Below are 24,191 nucleotides of genomic sequence, written 5' to 3' on the forward strand. Positions count from 1 at the left end.
AGAAATACCCATGAATGGCATGTTGGAACCAATGTTTTAAAACTCCGACTTGGACTCCGACTCGGCCGAGGGTAGACTCTGACTCCGACTCAGTATCGACTCGGTTGGCTTGATTTCAATGACTCGGTTGTTGCAAAAAATACGTTAAATATTTATTTTTTTAATAAAAAAACATAATTTTAAAGATTTTCATTCATGTTTCCAAACACAGCGTTAGAATATAGATAGAAGACAACATATGATCAAAGTAGGCTCATGAATATATCCATTATATCAAAATGGCACCCAGTGCACTATCCAATACATACATGATCATGAATCATGATATAGAGATCAAAACAAAAACAAATAACCAAGGAGGCTAGAAATGGCCTCTACAAAAAAGTAAACTGTGACCAGTACCACTGGCCATTGCCAGAGGAGCCAAGATCATGTGGATCAATCTCTGGATCATCATCAAAGTCAGACAGGGGGCCCCATGGCTCCTCCCCATCATCATCTCCAACTGCAACTGTAGAAGTGGTAGCACTAGCAAGCTGTGTAGTAGATGCAAGCTGATATAGACGAGATATGCGCTTTTGTCGTCATTGCGCAGAGGAAGCGCCTGCAACTGGAGGACTTGCTGGCTGTGAGGCTGAGGCTGGTACAAGTGGATTAGGATCTGCATTCAACTGAACATTATGTTCGAGTGATGCTATCGTTTGTAATTCATAATCCATATCCTCATCAAAAGCAAACTCTGTTGGATGACTCTCCACTACCCAATCTGATGTTGGATCAATGTCTTCCAACACAATGGGATCTAAATCAAGTCTTTTGTTCAGCAATTGGTTGCGTCTGAGCCAGAGGTTGTATTGGACATAGATTAGATCATTTAATCGTTTTTGATCCAAACAGTTTCTCTTCTTTGTGTGAATCCTCTCAAAGACAGACCAATTGCGCTCACACCCAGTAGCACTGCAAGTTTGACTCAAAATACAAATTGCAAACTTCTACAATTCATGGCAATGGCTACCAAAAGCCTCCCACCATTGTGCTGAAAAAAACATAGGAGTGTAATGAGTTAACTCAACAAAATTACAAATTATATCTAACTTTCAAATCATAAACAATTTAACAAAAAAAGTCTTAAGAATTTGAAAATTGAAATTTTTGTTTACCTGGCTCATATGCTTCCCCTGCAATCTTTGCTAGGTTCTTCCCAAAGGTACCTGAGGCATTGGTGAAGGTTGTGACCTGTCGGTGTATCTCCAAATGATCACACTTCAATGGGATCATGCGATCAATGCAGTCAATCAGTCCATCTCTAACCTCCCCCCTCAAAGCTCCTGTCGCCTTAGCTTTATAATGATACCATGGGTTCAAAAAATACCGAGCTGCATGTATAGGGTGATGGAGTTGATTGTTCCATCTTTCATCAATGATTGCCCAAGTGGGCCCATACTTAGCCACTTTATCCTTGTATGCCCTCTTTTTTGCTCCTTTGCTTGATCCATAGCCTCATAAATGAAGCCCATAGCCAATCTTTCTCCATCCACCAACCGCAACACCTTAACCAGTGGCTCAGCAAGCTTCACAATCTTTGCTGCCTTTCGCCGAAATATTTCTTCATTAACTTTCTTTTTCAATTCTTTGCCTTCCAGTTTGTGAGACAACTGGCTTAGATTCCATTCTTCACTGGAAAAAATCTTTTGCAAGTTTCTATGTTGTGAAAGCATAGATTGCAATGTTAAAAAATGAGTAGCAAATCTAGTGATGGCAGACCTAATAATATCCCTGCCCCCTGTGTGTTTCCTCATGAGGCTCAAAATCCATGAATGATTGTAGATAAATTTTGTTATGCTTTTGGCATGATCTACAGCGTTTTTGACCCATTCTAATTTTCCAATATCCTCAAGCATGAGGTCTATGCAATGTGCAACACATGGGGTCCAAAAGATGGTCTTGTGTTTTTCCTCTAACAGTTTACCAACAAGGACATAGTTAGAGGCATTATCTGTGATGACTTGAACAACATTAACCACCCCCACCTCCTCAACAATCTCATCCAATAGCTGAAACAACAATTGCCCATCTTTTACCTTATCAGATGCATCAACTAATTTTAGAAACATGGTTTCCTGTGGGCAGAAGATAAGAAAGTTGATGATGGTACAATTTCTTTGATCAGTTCATCTATCTGACATGATTGTACATCCTGTTCTTGCCCATGAGTCCTTGAAATCTTTCAAATAGTCATTAATGGATAAAATTTCTTTCGGCAAATGATAACCCCTTAGCTCATGCATAGTAGGGCCTTTGAAGCATTTTCCAGCAACATGTATGGCATCAAACATAGGCTCATAATATGGTGAACGAGAAGCATTAAAGGGGATATCAGCATCATACCACCATCTAGCTATGTAATCACAAGCAGTCTCCCTCAATTCTTTCTTCTAATGGTCATCTAAAGTGGGTTGCATTTGACTTCTACTAGCTTGAGGACCATGTGCATTTGATGGAGAGGAGGGAGTGAAATAACTTTTGATATTCATATCACCATTTTTCATTCTACCCTTTCCCTTTTCTTGAATAGACTCAAAAGAGGGAGGAACATATCGGAAGGGGTTGGATGCATCAGTACAAGGGATAGAGGGAGAACCCTCAAAATCAAAATGGGGGTTGGTAGCCATCATTTTTGTATATTCTTCTTTCTCCCAATTTCAGCCTCTTCCTTCCACTTTCAGCCTCTTAACTCTTTTTGCTTAGCCTTATCTTCTTTAAACTTCTCAAAGCTGGCTAACAAATCCTTCCTAATCTCCCCAATTTCTGGTGAGGTACATGGAGTAATTTGGCCTCTAATCCCTGCCAAGTGTCATTTCAGCCTATTAATGCCCTCAGGACCTTCCTTAATTTTCCTATGGAAAAATTTGCAATGCATTTGACTATCAACCATTTCAACATATGCCCAAGCAGCATCTTTCACTTTAGGTGCCATTTTTTGACTTAAAAAAAAAAAAAAACATTGATCGAATGTTCATTTATTTCACAAAAAACACTTTTTAGGATTTTCAAGATTTGCACATAAAATTTAATAAGCAAAAACAGATTTCTAAGAGTGAAAAAAATACCCCAGGCACAAACTGTCTCCTCAAGCTTGCTCCAAGAAACCAACTCTTCAATGCTGCTCCGAATGGCTGTCCAAAAAGCTTCTCACTTCAGCTACAATGCTTGCCCAAGACTCCTCACTGCTGCTCCAAAAACAAACTCAACAACTCCTCACAAACTCTCACTGAAATTCTCACTCAAATGCATGAGATGGCTGTGAGAAAATGAGAGGGGTTGGGTGAGTTAAATAGGGTTTAGGAGAGGGGAATGGACCCCAAAGACCAAATAAACAAAAACTAAAGTGCTTTGGAGTCCCCCACACTTAACAATTAAAAAAAAATAGCTGTTTTTTTGGGTTGTTGGGCCGCTGTATGCAACTCGGCCGACCGAACCGTTTCCTAGGCTGGGTCGTTGTTGGGAGGCCTGGCTCGGACCAACTCGGCCGAGTCGGTTCCGAGTTCCGAGCCGGCCGTTTTTAAAAATAGTGGTTGGAACAGGTTCCTTGATAAACCTCACCTTGTCAGTTCAAGGGAGTCAACTATTCTTGGGAGTTGACTGTCAACTAAAATATGAATCGACCTTGTCCACATTTGGATTCTTCTATCCATTTATTTTTTATGAACAATGATAACAAATGATCCTGTGGTTGTTTGTTTGGTCCATATCCAAATCTATTTATAGATGGTCCTTGGTTCAATCTAACATCATCGGATCATGAAGATCTTTTATGCTTTGGTGCAACCATTAGGGGAATTTTGAAGTCTAAAGTGAGCTTTACAAGGAAAATAATAATAAAGAAAATAAAGAAAGCTATTTTTTTAATTGTATTTTTGGCTTATCTCCTTATAGGTTTATAGATGTCAAGTGTAAACACCCGTTGGATGCATAATTAAATTTCATATCCAAGGAGTATCTATTCTACATACTTTTTAGTAGACCCATAATGAAAAAATTAAAAATACATAAAAGAAACATGTTTGAAACACATTTTTCATGTATTTGCGTTTTTTTTTGTTATGGGTGCACCCAAAAATACGTAGAATGGGTACTCATTAGATGTGTAATTTAATTCTACATCCAATGGGTGTCTACACTTGACGTTTGAGTTCACCTATAAGGAGATAAGCAAAAAATATAATGAAAAAAATAGTTTTCTTTTCCCTCCAAAAATATTTACCCCTAAGAATGACATCAACATCTTGAATATCATTGGTCTTTTTAAAGTTGATTTATTAGTACATTTTTTGTTTTGAGATTCATCTTTTACCTTGAAATTCCCCTAATGGATGTCTCTAGACACCACCATTGTTCTCCTATATGGTAGCTTCCTTGTCCCAACATGGTACTAGAGTGCATGGAATTGTGATATTGGGTTCACATAGAACGAGAATGAGAATATAACATTGGTTTAATATGGGTTTATCTGCTTGAGAATTTTATTGCTAAGCTACTAAAACTCCTTTTGCATGATTTGGGTTATGTAGAAGTGCCAGTTTCTTGTCGCGATACAGATTGATCACGATTGCTCTGTGCTACATCTAGCTTGACTCAACCAAAAAAAAAGTCATGGGCTTCAACCATAGCACTCTCGATTGGTTGCAAGCTAAATATGTCGATCTAACTGGTTATTGATCAAACTCAAACTTCTCCTTCAACAAGATTCTTTACTGGAATTGATTGGATATCGACTTGACTGTGTTGAAAAGACTTTGGTCGCATCTCTTTTCCAATCAATGCTCTTGACTACATAAGGCCCGACAGAGCGGACTACCTCTTCGACTTGAGCCTTGATCAACTGGAAATTAAAGTGTCCTTCAGTCGACTCAAAAGAAAAGCTACTTTAGGTTATTTGCCATTGACTTGTACCTTGCCTCTTTCAACTAGACGACTGGTTGTTTATTACCATTGCTCCATTGAAATGCATATTAGGCTCCATTGAAAACTTCTGGACTCTTTCCTTGAGTGTTTTGACTACCATTATGGACCAAACACTGTGTCGACCAAACCAAACAATATGGCATGATTTTAGCTTGACCAAACTTGCTTGTCCACCAAACCCTTTGATCAGACGTCGACTAGATCTCTCAACTTGATAACCCATGGATTGAATTGGCTACTTCGATTCGACTAACAAGGATATTCGACTTGGAGTCATTGGATTCCTTTGTGTGGCTAACTGATGGGACATGCCCTAGATTGTTTTCGCTACTGAATCGACTTGTCCAAATCTCTATTGATGAGGTTCGACTAATTAGGATATATAGTGAGCATTAACCATAGGTTGATTGGATTGAGTTCAACTTGGTCGACTCTCTAGGGATGTACCTTGTTTACTTAGAACCAAGCTTGTGGAATGCATTTGACCTTTGATCAACTTGGTCTCAACTTCGACTAAATCTACGCTTATGAACTTTCTTTTTCATTTGCAAACCCCATACCTTTTTTGGACTGTGTTATGTCTTCTTAATTTGTGAATTGGTTCAAAATATTCTACCTTGGGTGTCTTGTTAACTTCTTTTTTATTACCATGGTGAATCAATAACTTGTTGGAGTAATCTGGTCGAGGCCCAAGATCAAACCTAGTTGTTGCTACTATAACACCAAGAGTATATCCAACAATGTGTAACCTAGATATACCAAGAATTTATGACTTAACAAGAGCTGAGACTCCACAAGGGTGGGGCAACCTACCCTTGAGCCTTATCACAACAAGCCAAAGATACCCCATGTGGGGTTTGAAACCAGGTGGAGGGGATAACATCCCATTATGCCAACCTCTCAATTGTTCCATGAGGAGACGTGTCTGGGTAACTTTTGCAATGAATAGTTTGTTTAAAATGGGTAGACGATTGTAGGACCTCCATGATAAAAAGGTTGATAATCAACTTTGTATCGAAGTGATTGCCCTATAGTTTGTCATTGGTTTGTTATAGACATAGAATATAGAGTTGAAAAATAAACTACAAAGTGTAATTATCATGTTCTAGACTACCATGACTAAGAATTTCAGGGAGATTGTTGTTTTGGAAAACACGATGGAAAGCTTTTTCCAAAACCTTGGTGATGAGTTTGAAGATCAATAAAACCTGGTTGAAGATCTAGAAGCAAAAGTGAAAGCCCTTTCACACACCAAAATTGATAACTTGAAGGCCACCATTTACCAGTTGGAAGTGACTAGTTTATAGTTGAATGACAAAGTTTCCCATTTGCAGGCCACCATTGATGAGCTTCATGAAGAAACTACTCCACTTCATGTAGATAACAACCACCTATTTGATGCATATCAAGCCTTGAAAGAAGATCACGATGCCTTGTTCCAACAACTCATAGAGAAGGATGACACTATTCATCAACTGTTGCATGTTGAAAAGAATGTTAGCTGATGAGATTCTAGGCTCACCTCTTTCCACCCTTGATTGTCATACAATTGTTTGTGAGACAATGGATGCCTCTCCTCCTAATTCATCTCAGGCATTACTAGTCATTAATGATGTTTCTCCTAGTTTTGAAAAACACACATGTATTGGATCCTAAATTTTGAGTAGAGTGGGATATACTGGTGGAAAATTTGGAAAGAATGGATAGGGCATAGTTGCCCTTATTACTCTTGAGATACAAACATCTAGAACATGGCTTGGATATAACATTGTCATTGCTACCTCTTGCCTTTTTAAATCCAAAGAAGTGATATTTGTTGTAGCTAGGATTTAAATTGAAGAGTAATGCCCTACTACTTGTGATGAGTAGATTAACAGGTTGGTTGTTCCAAAAGTTGAGAATGTTGTTAATATGCCATGTTGTAATTAGACCATGCCCTTGCTCCAACCAACCAACACTTTATGCCTTACCACTCTCCTTATTATAAGAATCAAAGACATTTGACTAAAAATAAAATAAAAACTCACAATTATGCTTTTAGATCTTTGCAAAAGTGACATGAACGATTGATTCGTGGACCAATACTAACTATCTTAATCGATTGTGGATGGATTGATGGATGGTTGTGGAACGCTTTGAACAAGTGCTTGATGATTGCATATCATTGTGTCTCATCGGTTGTACAGTGGTACAATGTTCATATTACTCATTGATTGCCTTAAGAGTGGTCAACTATAGATTGACTAGACATGTCAGTCAATTGGGATGTTTGACTTGAGTATCGACAAAAGTATTTGTCGACCAACTCTTTTGACCTGGATATTTTGTGGACCAAGTCAAGTGGATGAATCAATTGGTAGTCGATTGAATGGACATGTTAGTTGGGATTAATGTGAACGATTACCTTACATTATTGAAATATTTGATTGTGCAATACTATGATGTGAGAGAGATTATTGGCTATTGGATTGGCAAAAAATGATGTGCTCTTGTCTAGTCGATTGATCAACTAGACCTTGCTATGTTGTTCGATAGTTGATTGTTTGACAGGGACTTTGTTTTGGAAAATGATTTAAACCACATTTGATTGTTCGTGGTGGCAATGTTTTCAGAATACTCATAAATGTTACTATACCAAATCAACGTGAAACCTTGCACAAATTAAGGGGGAAGTATTATGTAATTTGTTTTCCTCCAATTTAAGCTTATGAGGGAAGGGTGTTGAAACATTAGGTTCCTTGGCCCAAAAAACTTCTATATGATTTTTCAGGAAGAGATTTTGTATAAACCTCACCTTGTCAGATCAAGTTAGTTTGACATTCTTGGGAGTTGACTATTGTCTAAAATGTGAATTGATTGCATTCACATTCAATTTCTTAGTTCCATTTTGATGGACAGTTACAACAAATGCTCCGTGGTTGTTTATTTGTTCCATATCTAAATCTATCTATAGATGGTTCTTGGATCGGTCTATCATCATCGGTTCATGAAGATCTATTGTGCTTTAGTGCGATGGTGTCTCTAGACACTATCAATGTTCTCGGATCGTTATTCTCCTTCGTGGTAACTTACCTGTCCCAACATGGCACAATGTTGTTGTGTCCTTTCATGATGCAAAATTGATTGTTAAGCAAATTTGATATGGTTGCTCCTTTTGTATCCTTCATGAGCTCCCTGCCTCATCTCATGCTTGTTTTTTGATTAGGAATGCCACATAACTATGATCATCTACATGGCTTGGGTGATGCTTACTAGGAGAGACCCATCTTATCCCATATTTATTAAGCACTCAAACATATGATGAAAAACACAAGAGAAAAATCCTTGATTCTTTGGGGTTATGGTGGATCTATGCTAGTTTTTTTTCTTCGCATTTTATGTTGGACATTATATATCCTTCCATTTTAATTTATTCCACCCACCCATATATTCTACTCTAGGGTGTAGAGTGCATCTCACTTTTCTATGTAATGAAGTCAAAAACATGTGGAAAGAAACAATGATGTGGAATTTGGTTGTTGTAATGACCCATTTTTATTTAAGAGCAAAAGGGTATTAGCATGCATACAATGTATGCATATGATAACTACATATGCATACATCACACACTTTGCACTAGTATACTTATTAAATAATTATGAAAGATGTTCAAGTACCTAAATTAAGAAGAGATTCGACACTCTCAAAAGATACATATTAAATATTTTGTAATTATAAGGTTATTAAATAAAATTAACACTCTTAATCCCCTTAATGTAAATATGTGCAAATATTCATTTTTTAAATATTAATATTCGTTTTTAAATATTCATTTTAAATATTAAATATTAATTGTTAAAATATCAAACACTTCATATAATTATATGTCTTATGGATAACTGTTCATTTATTTTAAATACTATAAAATAAAGTTATGTATTAAATTACATTTTGTTTAAATATTACAAAGAATGAAAATTAAACTTATCCACCTTTATATATTAAAGTAACTCTCCTTGAGATAACACGTACAATAGATGACTAAGGCAGAAAATCGGATGAAGGCGGTGGAAGAAGGCGGCGACCGCCTGAGGACAAGTATTAATCCGAGCACTCTGAGACCGAGAGGGGGGGGGGGTTTGGTGAAGACAAAGAGGAGGAATTACATAGAAAGGAAATTACATGTTACTGATAGAAAGAAGTCTGAGCTCAGTTGTTCTTGAGATTTTGGGCACGGTGGCCAGAGTACCTCGAATTTGAAGTACTTTGGCGCTGGGTATTGAAGTGGTGCTCAGTTTGGCTGGAAGGTTTTGGCTGTTCTGGTAACGGGAGTGGGAGTGAGAGCGAGAGCATATCAAAAGCATCTTCAACCACAGAAACCTTAGGTAGGTACTCAACATTAAATTGATAAATTAAAAAATTGTTATACTCTGTTTTTACACTTTAAATTTTAAGGCTTTACAATTGTTCATCAATGCAAACTAAATACTATTAACCTATAACCTGTTACAAATTCAACATTTCAAATTGTTATAAAGTATTATGTAAACCATGAGATTCAAGGTTCAAATCCCCCATGAGTCAAGCTAACAAAAAAAGATATAGTGCTCAAGCAATCTCCACCTCTTTTGAACATATTCTAAAACACTCTTTTGGTTTATATACTCAATCTCAACTTAAAGTTGGTTTAAATAGGCTATGGATTGTCTTTATATGGAATCTTAAGTTGTTGTGTCAATAACAAGCCAGGAAAACAATTACCATCCAATATCAAAAGAAGCATGCAAGATAAAAAGCTACTTTGTTTCCAATTGATAATTCTAGTTGGCTACGTGGAGAAATGATTAAACTAAATGCACTTTATTTTCATCATAAAGAAGCATTGGATTGCACCTACCATAATTTCTTTCTTTATTTTGTGCTTATCATGATAAACAAATCTCCATGGATTTTTTCATGCTAGTCGATAATGTTAGGGTTTTTTGTTTTCCATTGCATTGTTTAGAATAGCCACAACTAATATGCATATTGATTGTATCTTGTGTTGTGATAAATGATAATAATCGAGGATTGAATAATACTTGTAAATGCTAATATTACACAAGTGACGACTTTTGATTTTGACAAGATTTTGGAAAAATCACATTCTCCATTTTACCTTTTCCAATTGGTGTGCTCCATTTAACCTTTTATAGGTTGGTGGAAGCAAATTGATCAAGTTCAAAACCTTTTAGATTGTCTCTATTATAAATTCACTACCTGCTATAAGGCATGCTCGATGACCCTCAAAATTAAGGGCTACTCTTGGTAATTGAATTAGGTCACAATTCAAGGTGCATGCATGTGTTTTGGCATATTATCACTCACAGCATTTGGTAGAGTTTAACACAAACATGTTGTTAGCGCTTGAAATTTCACCTCAGGCTGAGAAAGGCAAACTCCAAGGCAACATCAAACCACTTAGCCTCGTAGCTAGCCCTACGGGGCAGGAGAGGGCTCTCTCCGGTATATCTCAGTAAAGATCTTCAACGGGCGAGATAACCAATAAGGAAACACTGATTTTAGGCTAGTAAACTGATAAAAAAGGTTTGAATTGGAAGTTTTAAGATTTTGGTGGAAAGTTGGGGAAAGGCAATTTTGGGTGCGGGGATTTGACACAGTTTTTGCAGGGGGTTCTTTGGGGCAAGGTAGGAGACAGTATTGATGCCTTTGATAGAGGTGGATGGATGAGAATGACTGGTGAGGAGTTAAGGAGAGCAAGCAATAACCTTGAATTCCCCTTAACCAGTTGAAAACATTGATATTAAGCAAACTTAAAAGCAGAGCATGACAGTCATGAATTCTACTTTAACACTTCATTTGCCTAATTTGCAGAAGGAAAAGTAAGGAAATGATTCACATAACACACTTACAAGTACAAAGAGAAACACACCATCAATACATGTGACCACAAGAATCCCAAAAAGGACTGCAAAACCCTGGTCTTCCTTTGCCAAAAATTGCAGAGATACAATGAGTAATACAATAGAGCTTATCCCTCAAGAGTCCAACCTCTCCAACCTCTGAAAATGACTAAGAAAATACATAATATAGGCAAGCTAACACCTTTCCTTACCTCTAGGGGTCGAGCTCATCATCCTAGGAGCTGTTTCAACCAATTCTAAACTGAGCACTAAAATCTAGGCAGTCAAAACAACTTGCCTCTATAAGCTAGGAAACCAATTCATTCATTAAATGTTTTCTATTTCATGAATGAATCTTCTAGAAGAGATAAATAAGTGTCAAAATATCATAAAATTACATCATTTACAACAAGGAGGATGAAAATCAACTCCAAAAAGTCAAATCCAGTCAAAACTGCGTTTTGCTAAGCTGTAGGTTGAATTCCTGTGCAAACTGCCTGATGGGTCGCGCACAATTCCTGAATGGGTCGTGCGCCTTTGGAGGCACTTCCAGGTGTCCAAATGAGGCAAAAGTGGGCTTGTTGGAAAGGTTTGGATGTCTACTTTCCAACCCAAGTGGAATTTCTGAATTTGGTGGTCATTTTCCCCTCCAAAATTGCAATCTCCCAAGACTGCTTCCTGTGTGTCAAAAAGGTGGCAGAAAGTCATTTTTTGCTTGTTTTTTGACTTTCTGGAGGCCCAAAACTTGGTGAAATTTCTTGGCAATGGCTGAGCAATTGTAACTTTTCATGACAAATCCAGAAATGCTGAGTTTTCCCAAAATGGAGTTGCCCAACGAAAGGGTCGCGCGCGGCCCATTGGTGGAGAAAACTTGTGTTTGGCACAAAAAATTCACAATTGACAAAATTTTCTCCAAATTTCTTGAAATTTGGGCTGGGAGTCCCCAATAAAGTACCATGCTCAGTCAAAGAGCCTTTGGCCAAAATTTGGAGTGGATCGGGCCTTTTCCGTCGTTTTAGTGTCTTGGCCAACCTCCTTGGATCTGGCGATTGTAATTTTGACATTTCTCTAAAACCATGACGCCTGTGCAAAAAGTGAAGGAGGTTTTTCTTCTTTGGCATGTTATGGACAAAAACCTCTCTCATTTTTCCAAAATTCATCTTTTATTGCTCTGGAACATCATTTGAGTGCAACTTGTCCCGATGTGTGAAACAAGGAATTTTGTCGAAATGGAGCGAAATGAAGGGGATAGGGGGCTTCTAAATTCTTGGGGAAATTTTTGGGAGTGGGGAGGGATGTTAGGAAGTAGGGGAAAGTGGAATCCCAGAGATTGAGCGAGGGGAAGGGGTCCAAAAGGGCAAAACACAGGCCAAACCTAGAAAATTGCCAGGTTGTAGCTAGAAACTAGGGTTTGTGCAAAAATGAGGAATTTGGCAGATCTAAGGGATGGGAAGTGTTTGATAAGGTACTTTAAGGATAGGGGAAGGTGTATGAACATCAGGATACAAGTTTTGCCGATGATTTGACCGTCCAAGAGAAATTGCCTTCAAAACCCTAGGAGAGGGAAATGACCTTACCTAGGCGCAACTGAAGCATGAACAAGCTGTAAAATGACTCATTAGACATTGACATGATAGTGACAACCCTATGAATGATGATAGACTCAGCTGAATAATGACATGAATAGGCATTTTGGCAACTTTGAAAAGAGTGAGAGCAAACCCTAGACCTAATGCCTAGTGACCAAATTTTGTTTGAAAACCCTTTGAAATGACAAAATTTGACCTGGACACTCTGAGACCACTTTGTAAGAGCATATTTGATCACTGGAGGAAGGCTGGAAAGACTGACACTAACATTGGCTCCAATGGGGATGGTAGCTCCTTGGAGGTGCCAAGAACCGCAGACCTCTGGGAGAGAAGAACAGTGCTTTCAACCATTGGGCAATGGAGTCATTATTTGACAAACAATACAAGACTTTGACTCATTTATTGACTGAAACCTGACTCAAGCCGACACAATTATGAAACCTACATGATTGAAAACTGACTCACAAATGACTCATGACTCAACTAAAAACTGACTCGATACTTAAACACAACCGACAAACTGAAAATGATGCTCAAAGGGGAGCTTATTCATCACAACCTACCCTAACAGTTTCATTCATCACCTGATCAAGTGAAATGAAACAACCAATGCAACCAAGTAAGTATCCCGTCTGCTGGTTGAATTCTCCACAAGTTCTCGCTTATGAATAAGAAGAGAGAACTACTGAAAGACAACTCCCATGACAACTTAGAAACAGATCCGTTGAATGATATGAATTCTCTATCCGCCTCCAAAAACACTGCATAAGGATCTTGAAATTCAAGCACACTGGAACTTAGCTCATCTAATGGATTACTTCTCGTTTCCTCAGACCATGAATGCAAACTTTGATCTGAACCTTGTGACGAGATCTCTGCTGAAAATGAGAAAGAAACCGGCTGCCGGATCAAATTCATATCAGCACATGTTTCAAGCTCACATGTAGTTAATGGAGAAAGACTTTGACTGCAAACCTCATCCAAAACATCAGCTATTGGATCATGAAAAACTTGAAAAGACTGCTGTAATGTATCCATTGAAAATGTATGACATCCTTCTAGCTGTTCATCTTTTTCTTGGAAGATTTTACGAAGTTTCTGCCTTATAAACTGAAATGTTTCGAAACAAAAGGGTATAGAATCTCCTGCATCATCAAATCATGTATTTCGTCTTCCACAACTTCATTTGTAATCTGCCCTTCAATTTCATTTGGTGGCTGCAAATCTGATGCTACAGGCTGCTCAAGAATTTTGTTGTCTGTCTCATCCTCAACATTAACACTGAGAGATTGCTGATTTGTTATAGGCTGTTCATTTGAAGATTTACTATGCAATCTACCCTTCAAAAACTGAAATGATTCAAAATAGAATGGTACGGAATCACCTTGAATCATTAAATCTTGTGTGTCCACTTCCAAGTCTTCAGCTGCGACTTGACAATCAATGGCTTTCGGGGGTTGCAAATCTGAATATGAGAAGTCTTGAACAAAATTTTCTTTGCTCTCAAGATGGTCTAGATCAAGACTTGTTGACAGCTGATTTCTAATTTCATGGAAGTTGTCTCTGATGAACTGAAACGAATCAAAACAAAAAGGCAAAGATCCTTCACTTACTTCAAACTTTGCTGCACTTTCTTGGTCAATGTCATAGCTGATATGTGATGGCTGAACATTGTATTCAAGCTGCTGAAAATGAACTTCTTCCTCCCACAAACTAGCTGCTGATTTGTCTACAAGATTAGCTTCTTTTTGGAGAACATAATCATCATCATACTCATCAAACTGAGGCAAATCATCGGTATAAAACATATCATCAAGCATGCAGGTCATATCAATAGTTCTTTCTTCGCCAAGCTGATCTATAAGACAATCATTATCAGATCTATGACAACTAGGATAAGAAACAAAATGTTTTGGATCAGCAACTTGTTCTTCTTCAATTAGCGAGCCATGGGCTTGAACATCATAATCATTCCTTGCGGTGATCCTTTGCATCATCTCTTCCACTGCACTTACCAAAATGTCAAGCTTCACCTCTAGAGATGTTGATTTTTCCGGATCTATGTTTTTCATCTCTTCTTCCTTCATTCTTGCCCTTCGGATCAGCAGATGCGCCTCTACATTTACTGCACTGTTTTGCATCTCATGAAGTGTTGCAATATCCCTTTCTCTTAGCTGAAACTCCATTTCCGGATCAAAGGCACCCGGATAGTGCAAGAGAGCAGATCTAGGAGGAGGCCTTATATCAATTGGCATTGAATAATAAACTTGATTAAATCTGGCTGAAAATTGTTGTACTGTCTCCCCTGGCAATCTTTTCAGCTGGTTATACTCTTCTACGATCAAGAGAAGGTTCTGCCCAATCATCCACCTATCGAGAAAAACTTTGACGAACTGCTGGAAATCTGAGATGCTCGCATCAGGCAGGGCTTTGAACCAACTCTTCACTTTAGCTTGCAAAGAAAGAGCAAAAAGCCTTATACTGACATCTTCTTCATCAACTTCAAAAAGGTCTAGAAAAGACTCAAAATTCTGCACATGTTGCTTAGCGTTGACATTCTTACATTCACCGTCAAACCTCGGCAAGTATAGATCATAGTTTTTGGGGAAAGCATGAAGAACTGAAGGTAAAAAAATAGGTTTATACCGATCTGGAATTTTACAAGGTGTAGGGGTATGTACAGCAGGTATAGAATTAGTCTTGGTCTCTTGAGATTCATCAATTTGAAGATGGTCATCACAAAATTTAGAAGAAAGGTCTTGATCAAGCTCAAAGGCATGCAAATATTTGGCATTCACAATCTTCAAAGGGAAAGAATCAACTGCAGGCCGAGGATCTTTTCTCAAATACAATATACTTTGCAAAGCCTTCTTGACATTCTTGGGAAAAGAGAAGAAATAATTTATGACAAAGAACAAAATGTCTTGGATGAAATTCCAACTTGAGTACCTGATCTATCCATATTGTCCTTTCATGTTTTCGCTGGTCGGGATCATCCTCCAGTGGAGTCTTTGGATCTGATCTCGAAACTGATTTAGAGTCGCCAAGTGAATGATTTCAGCCTTTCAAGTGTCTGATCGTTGTCCACTGTCAACAATCAGATCTGAACTTGATACATGTACTGGGGTAAAATGCAAATGAAGTGCTATATTCACAAGCTCACGGAGATTGACTGAAGCAGCGTTTATCTACTTCCGCTAATGCAAAGCAAAAGCGTTTCGAAGGCTACCTAGCATAACTTCAGGCTCCGTCTAAGACTTATGAGACAAACACATCAACCCACAAACAAGTTTGTTCTCCCCAGTATGGTCGCCAATATGTTAGCGCTTGAAATTTCACCTCAGGTTGAGAAAGGCAAACTCCAAGGCAACATCAAACCACTTAGCCTCGTAGCTAGCCCTACGGGGCAGGAGAGGGCTCTCTCCGGTATATCTCGGTAAAGATCTTCAACGGGCGAGATAACCAATAAGGAAACACTGATTTTAGGCTAGTAAACTGATAAAAAAGGTTTGAATTGGAAGTTTTAAGATTTTGGTGGAAAGTTGGGGAAAAGCAATTTTGGGTGCGGGGATTTGACATAGTTTTTGCAGGGGGTTCTTTGGGGCAAGGTAGGAGACAGTATTGATGCCTTTGATAGAGGTGGATGGATGAGAATGACCGGTGAGGAGTTAAGGAGAGCAGGCAATAACCTTGAATTCCCCTTAAACAGTTGAAAACATTGATATTAAGCAAACTTAAAAGCAGAGCATGACAGTCATGAATTCTACTTTAACACTTCATTTGCCTAATTTGCAGAAGGAAAAGTAAGGAAATGATTCACATAACACACTTACAAGTACAAAGAGAAACACACCATCAATACATGTGACCACAAGAATCCCAAAAAGGACTGCAAAACCCTGGTCTTCCTTTGCTAAAAATTGCAGAGATACAATGAGTAATACAATAGAGCTTATCCCTCAAGAGTCCAACCTCTCCAACCTCTGAAAATGACTAAGAAAATACATAATATAGGCAAACTAACACCTTTCCTTGCCTCTAGGGGTCGAGCTCATCATCCTAGGAGTTGTTTCAACCAATTCTAAACTGAGCATTAAAATCTAGGCAGTCAAAACAACTTGCCTCTATAAGCTAGGAAACCAATTCATTCATTAAATGTTTGCTATTTCATGAATGAATCTTCTAGAAGAGATAAATAAGTGTCAAAATATCATAAAATTACATTATTTACAACAAGGAGGATGAAAATCAACTCCAAAAAGTCAAATCCAGTCAAAACTGCGTTTTGCTGAGCTGTAGGTTGAATTCCTGTGCAAACTCCCTGATGGGTCGCGCGCAATTCCTGAATGGGTTGCGCACCTTTGGAGGCACTTTTGAGGCACTTCCAGGTGTCCAAATGAGGCAAAAGTGGTCTTGTTGGAAAGGTCTGGATGTCTACTTTCCAACCCAAGTGGAATTTCTGAATTTGGTGGTCATTTGCCCCTCCAAAATTGCAATCTCCCAAGACTGCTTCCTGTGTGTCAAAAAAGTGGCAGAAAGTCATTTTTTTGCTTGTTTTTTGACTTTCTGGAGGCCCAAAACTTGGTGAAATTTCTTGGCAATGGCTGAGAAAGTGTAACTTTTCATGACAAATCCAGAAATGCTGAGTTTTCCCAAAATGGAGTTGCCCAACGAAAGAGTCGCGCGCGGCGCGCGACCCATTGGTGGAGAAAACCTGTGTTTGGCACAAAAAATTCACAATTGACAAAATTTTCTCCAAATTTCTTGAAATTTGGGTTGGGAGTCCCCAATAAAGTACCATGCTCAGTCAAAGAGGCTTTGGCCAAAATTTGGAGTGGATCGGGCATTTTCCGTCGTTTTAGTGCCTTGGCCAACCTCCTTGGATCTGGGGATTGTAATTTTGACATTTCTCTAAAACCATGACACTTGTGCAAAAAGTGAAGGAGGTTTTTCTTCTTTGGCATGTTATGGACAAAAACCTCTCTTAGTTTTCCAAAATTCATCTTTTATTGCTTTGGAACATCATTTGAGTGCGACTTGTCCCGATGTGTGAAACAAGGAATTTTGTTGAAATGGAGCGAAATGAAGGGGATAGGGGGCTTTTAAATTCTTGGGGAATTTTTTGGGAGTGGGGAGGGATGTTAGGAAGCAGGGAAAAATGGAATCCCAGAGATTGAGCGAGGGGAAGGTGTCCAAAAGGGCAAAACACAGGCCAAACCTAGAAAATTGCCAGGTTGTAGCTAGAAACTAGGGTTTGTGCAAAAATGAGGAATTTGGCGGATCTAAGGGATGGGAAGTTTTGATAAGGTACTTTAAGGATAGGGGAAGGTGTATGAACATCAGGATACAAGTTTTGCCGATGATTTGACCGTCCAAGAGAAATTGCCTTCAAAACCCTAGGAGAGGGAAATGACCTTACCTAGGCGCAATTGAAGCATGAACAAGCTGTAAAATGACTCATTAGACATTGACATGATAGTGAAAACCCTATGAATGATGATAGACTCAGCTGAATAATGACATGAATAGGCATTTTGGCAACTTTGAAAAGAGTGAGAGCAAACCCTAGACCTTATGCCTAGTGACCAAATTTTGTTTGAAAACCCTTTGAAATGACAAAATTTGACCTGGACACTCTGAGACCACTTTGTAAGAGCATATTTGATCACTGGAGGAAGGCTGGAAAGACTGACACTAACACATGTATCGAAATCCATAGAAAACCTAGAAATGATATTAATACAATTTAATGCAATTATAGAGCCAATTTCCTTAAGCTAGGGGATGTTTTAAGAGGATGATTTAAATCCTTTGGCTAGGAATTGTAACCCTATATTTCATGTCATGGTCATTGAATTCAAGACTTTTTTTGCCAACTCTTTTTGAATTGAAAATTTTAAACTTTACTTGAGAGTGTGTAGACTTGGTGGGAGATATTCTAATTAGCTCTACTAGTCTCATGGTCATCAAGAAGGAAGGTTTACTTGGTCTTGGAGGGGTCTTTATCAAGGGTCATAGGTCTTGGAATTCGTCATCTGAAAATTCTATAAGAAGAGGAATTCCTATGGGTTTTCTTCTCAAGAGGAGAGGTTTTGGCCCTAGCTAGCAACCTACATTTTGTGCCCTCTTGTATCATTGTTCTTTATTGTTTGGTAGTTGTTTGATGATTAAAGAACACTACAATAATCAAGTAAATAAGAGATAACTACAAGTTAAGTAAAATAACATCACAAGAAATTATCAAAGTAAGACAAATCACTTAATCTAGTTGTCCCGAGATTTCTCAACATCTCTCAACAACAGGGAGTGATGAAATTGCAGCATCCAAGACAATCATTCCCCCCAGGTCAAGTTGACCAGGATCAGGGAAAATGGTCCAAAGTGATAACATCAGGTACAAACATTCTCCATGTGTCAACTATGTTGACCAAATTAGGGAAAATGGTCCAACAAAGGATATTCATTCTTCTTGTGTCAAGTTTATTGACAAAAATTAGGAATAATGGTCCTAAAGTCCTAGGATCACTTATTTGAGTGGGTGTCTTTCAACATCAGATTCATATTACTCTCCATATAGGCTGAGAGATCCCATTTAGCATCATGGCATAGAGTGAGGCCTTTGGATTTGGGACTAGATTATTTAAATGGATTGAGTGTGTCCCTAGGGTTTCACCACGATTCAAAGATATTGACTAGGATGATGGTGAACCATGACTAGTCAGTATACCCTGGGTTAGAGGTGTCGATCAAAATCATGGTGACTAGTTGATTCTAATGATATACCAAGTGTCAGGAGTACCAAACAAGATTATGGTGAGGATACACCGTAAGTCAGAGGTACCGACGAGAATTATGGTAACTTGTTGGTGTTGAAGATTTATCATGTGTCACAGTGGTTACCAGGATTATGGTAATTGGATGATGTTGATGCTAGTGATGAATTGTTGTAACATTTTCTTAGAGCAATTTATCAACATGAGAATAACTAGATAGCCACTATGAATACTTCCCTAGTTAAGAGGGAGTGTTGAATTTTGTAGTTATGGTCGGTCTTCACAATTAATATTTTAGCCCATAAAAATATATAATGAAAATGTAAGACATGTTCTTCATATCATTTTATTGTTAGCCCTTGAAAATATTAATACAAGGCATGTTCTTCATGTCATCTTTAAAAGGGAAATTTTTGAAATTTGAAATTTAATTTATTTTTGCCTCCAAATTGTAAAGTCAACCTTCCAAAATTTTAGGTGAACCTGCCCTCTTAGACATAGCAGGGAAAATTTTAAGAACCCCCTCTAAATTTATATGTATAATAAATGGGCGAATCTCCATGGTATATAGGAAAAATGGAAGGCTATTTTATCAATAATATAATATGTATATATAATTTTTTGGCGAATCTCTCACTAGACATGGCGAATATTTTACTCAATTATAAAATCTTGTAAGATCTTGGTGAATCTTTCATTAAATAATAAAACTTTGTAAGGTCCTAGTGAATCTTAGCATTGTGAACTCTTAGAGAATTTTTTGAAAAAGTATAAAACCATATATGACAAGAGCCACATGGTGGCAATATCACTGTTTTTTTCACATTTCCACGAAATGGAACTTGTTTATAAAATTATAAAAAAGCCAACCAAGTCCCTTATAATATGCATGTAAGCTTATAACAGAGTCTGATACATCTACTATGCTTGTCTTCATTCAAGTGTCATAGCTGCTATACTTAACACTGTGAATCACAACTCTCTCAGAACTCAACTCTATAGTGTAATTAAAACCTTTGGAAATTGAATCTGACAACTCTATAAAAAGGATTAGTGAAATAGAAGCTTTTGTGAATGAGCCCACTAATTATCACTGCTAAACAATCAATCCAAACTATGAAGTCTTCCATATTGATCACAATCGTGCTCACGATCAAGGGAGTGTGACCACCTAGCCTGACATAATGGCCATCATAGCTTCCAATAATCAACAACCACCTTGCAAGGACATACTAGCTCATGTCTCATGAATTTTATTCATCAATCTTAACTAATATAAACCTTATAAAGATAATATTAGAATCCTCTCCGGATTCACTGTTAATACAAGGGAAAGGAAATTTTCTAGCTCAAGGCACTAGCCAATACCAACTTTGGTATTTGTGACCCCTTTGTGGGGATGCACCTACCCTGCCCCGTTGGGTTTCTGCATTGTAACATAATTCAAGGATCACAAGACTTTCCAATCTTCCTACTCCATTAGACACACTTTATATGCTATACATAGTGAATGGAAAAGAAGCATTATAGAACACACAATTTCACAGAAGGAAGAAAAATCTTAGCCAGTTCAATCTCAAAATCTTAACCACTGATTAATAAAGAATAACAACTAGTGTAATGAATTGTTCCGAGTTATTTATTTACAAGTTGTAAAGAATGTAATGGAATGGAAAATATTACTTAGGTAACCCTTCAATATTTTCTACTAATATGTCTGTGCATGTACATATGAAATTAAGAGCATTGTTGAATACAAAGTTTCCTTTTCTCTTGCCTCCATTTTGACAAATCAGTGTCACTTTGAATCTCCTTTCCTGTGTCGATGTTTTGACAAATCAATGTGAAATCAAAGTCACTTTGAATTTCCTTTCCTGCGAGGGATCACATCCACAGTTGATTAGTAAGATATAATCTATTATATATTATGTTCAAGAAACTGACTGCAATCTACAGTGGAAACGAGACCTCAATTCTTATTCTGAATTTGAATATCTTAGGACAACATAAGAGATAAAAATTCATATGGCCTTAGTAGCTAGAAAACAATCACTCCATCATTACAAGACCACCTAGATTTCGGCACTTAATCTAAATAATGGCACTAGTTGTAGTGCTTATTTTCATTAACACCATGGAAAAGCAACAACAATGTTTCAAAGTACACTTACTAGAAAAGTTGTAACGTTCTGAGAATATTCAATGATAGCATCTGAACCTCATAGCTATGGTGAGGAAACTAGGGAACCCAAATATTGGAATATATCTCATACCAAATCTGAGAAAAAAATAAAAAAGGGAAAAAAAAAAATCTATAAATCAAGCAATGAATTGTTTACAAATCAAATACAATTCCTTTAACTAACAATTAAATTGTGGTGATATATTTAAATATTTAGTAAGAGGGTAACTTCAAACCATGGAATATTACCTTTGTCATTACTGTCATCCCTCAGTGACTGAGATTACAAATCAATACTTATGGAAAGATTGTAAGAAATTCTGTGAAATAGTAAAGCGTAACCTCTATTTTCAAGCAACAAAATCAAGACATTGTTACATCAAGAGCCATAATTGATACATAATCAATGAATCAAGTCCTTGTATGGCACAAGCTTGTTTCACAACCTCTATTTTCTCAATAACAAAATCAAGACATTAAATGTGGTTATTGCCAAAAGGAAACTACGTTCTAATTTGGAAGAGGATCTTATCAAAAGACGTGGATTTATTCAAAGCTACAAAGCCTAATGGGTTACTGAAAAATAAGTTGGAATATGGGATCATGATACTTAAATTGAAAAAATATGCTTTCCTTTTAGAAACATTACAACTATACAATGTTTTTTGAAAGCATTAGAATTTGAAATTGGGCCTTTCTATCAAGACAAATTTTCATTAACAGAATGTACTTTCCTACCTGAAACATTGTAGATATCCAAGAAAAACTTGAAAAGCATAAGAGAACTTAGGATAATGTACTTTATTTCCTTCCTTAACATTCTTAAAGAGTTGAGGTTCCCCAAGTCATCAGGTAACTTTCGAAGGAAATGACAGTTAGTAATAGTCCAATTCACAACTAAAGATGTGTCACAAATACGAGGGGGCATCTCCTCCAAATCACAAAAGTGCTCCAGGTTAAAATCTAGCATTATTGGAAGCTTAATGCTCGACTGGTTGTTATTGAACCCAGACATTTTTCCATTCTTCACTAAAAGCTTAAAGATAGCTTCTCTAAGTTCTACATGAATTTATTATGCTCTTGAAGTGGGGGCACATGCAGGCTCTCCAAGTGAATAGTCTTAAACTAAGTGAAGATAAGGCCGATAGATCATTCAGTGTGGATCTCTTTAACCCATAATTGAATACTATGTCTCTCTTGAACCCATAATTGAATACTATTAGGACTTTCAAATTTTTCATGGAACTCAAAAATGTTGGAAGAAAGTATTTGCTTCCAAAAAGAGTAAAACTAAAGCCTCTTGAGGACAATTGATGTCACACCACTAACACTTCTCCATGGAATTTATATAGGTAAACCACAAATGCAGAATTCCATTAGAATATTGTGTTTATTGAATACACAAATGAAATCATTGCATTTCTTTAAAATATATTTTGAAATCAAAATGACTGAAATTACATATCAGTGGGTGTAGGACAAAATTCACTCGTGTCATTCACAGAAAGCATGAGAAAAAACCTAATACTATATATAAAACCAAGAAAAATTCAAATTCATCACTTCTAGGGACCTCGTAACCACCCTACCAATACACAAGTATGTTCCTGTTTGCAATTAAAAAAGTTACCCAAATTACAATCTGTTTACTCTAGCATATGTTGGAAAGTTATAGAAGGATGACTAGTGCAATCAATCCATTCCTTTTAGCCCTGGATTTGTTTCAGTTTAAAACAGAAGTATACAAATATACTTGTCCAATGTCTATGCTTTAACCATTCACCTTAAGATGTTTTTACAATATAATTTCCTAAGTCTATTTAATATCTTCATTATCATAAAAACCAACCTATATCCATCTTAACTCCACATCTACCACTCTCAGGGGGATGAAATCTATTTATCCCTCTGAGCACTTGGTAGACACAAAATTAAGATGGATCTAAGATGATAGAATTTCCCCTTTAAATAGTCTATGCTCACATGAATACCATGGTATTACCATGGGTTATCATAAACCTGGAGCTTAAAAATTACTATTAGTAATTTATAAAAATTAATAAAATTAATAGTTGAATTTTATTTTATTTTTTATTTTAACCAAGCTAAAATGTTTAACATACATTAAATTACAATATCCATTTTTACTCTTGATCCACCAAGCCCCGATCAAATATTTTATCACGATATTTGATACCTCTCGGGGATTAGTAGATCCAGAATAAAGATGGATCTATGTTGGTTTAATTCCCCCATTTAAATAGGCTACATTCCAGGTGAATACCATGGGTCAATACCATGTGCCATTTTGGTGAATACCATGGGTCCATACCATGTGCCATTTTTATTTTTATTAATACTAATATTAGGGTTAATAATGTTTTTTTGCATGGTATTAATAACAATCTAGTCCATGGTATTTGTCCCATAGTATTTTGCCCATAGGTTTCACCTAAATATAACGCATTTTTTGAGTGTTCATAAATATAAGGTGACTTATGGAGTAAATATAAAAAAATGTTTTATTTGTTTACCATATCCCTCGTTTATTTATATTTTTATTAATTTACCATACCTCTTTTACAAATATGGTATTTGGCCCATAGGATTCACTTAAATAAAACCTCTTTCTTGAGCCTTCATAAATAGAACGAGGGTTATGGACTAAATATAAAAAGAGGTTTTATTTATTTACCATACGTCTAGTTTATTTATATTTTATTTATTTACCATACCTTTTGAGTAAGTATAAAAAGACGTTTTATTTATTTACCATACCTCCACTTTACTTATATTTTTA

The sequence above is a fragment of the Pinus tabuliformis genome, chromosome 7 (assembly GCF_031772625.1).
Source record: "Pinus tabuliformis cultivar Carrire ecotype Pingquan chromosome 7, CPIR1, whole genome shotgun sequence".
NCBI lineage: Eukaryota > Viridiplantae > Streptophyta > Pinopsida > Pinales > Pinaceae > Pinus > Pinus tabuliformis.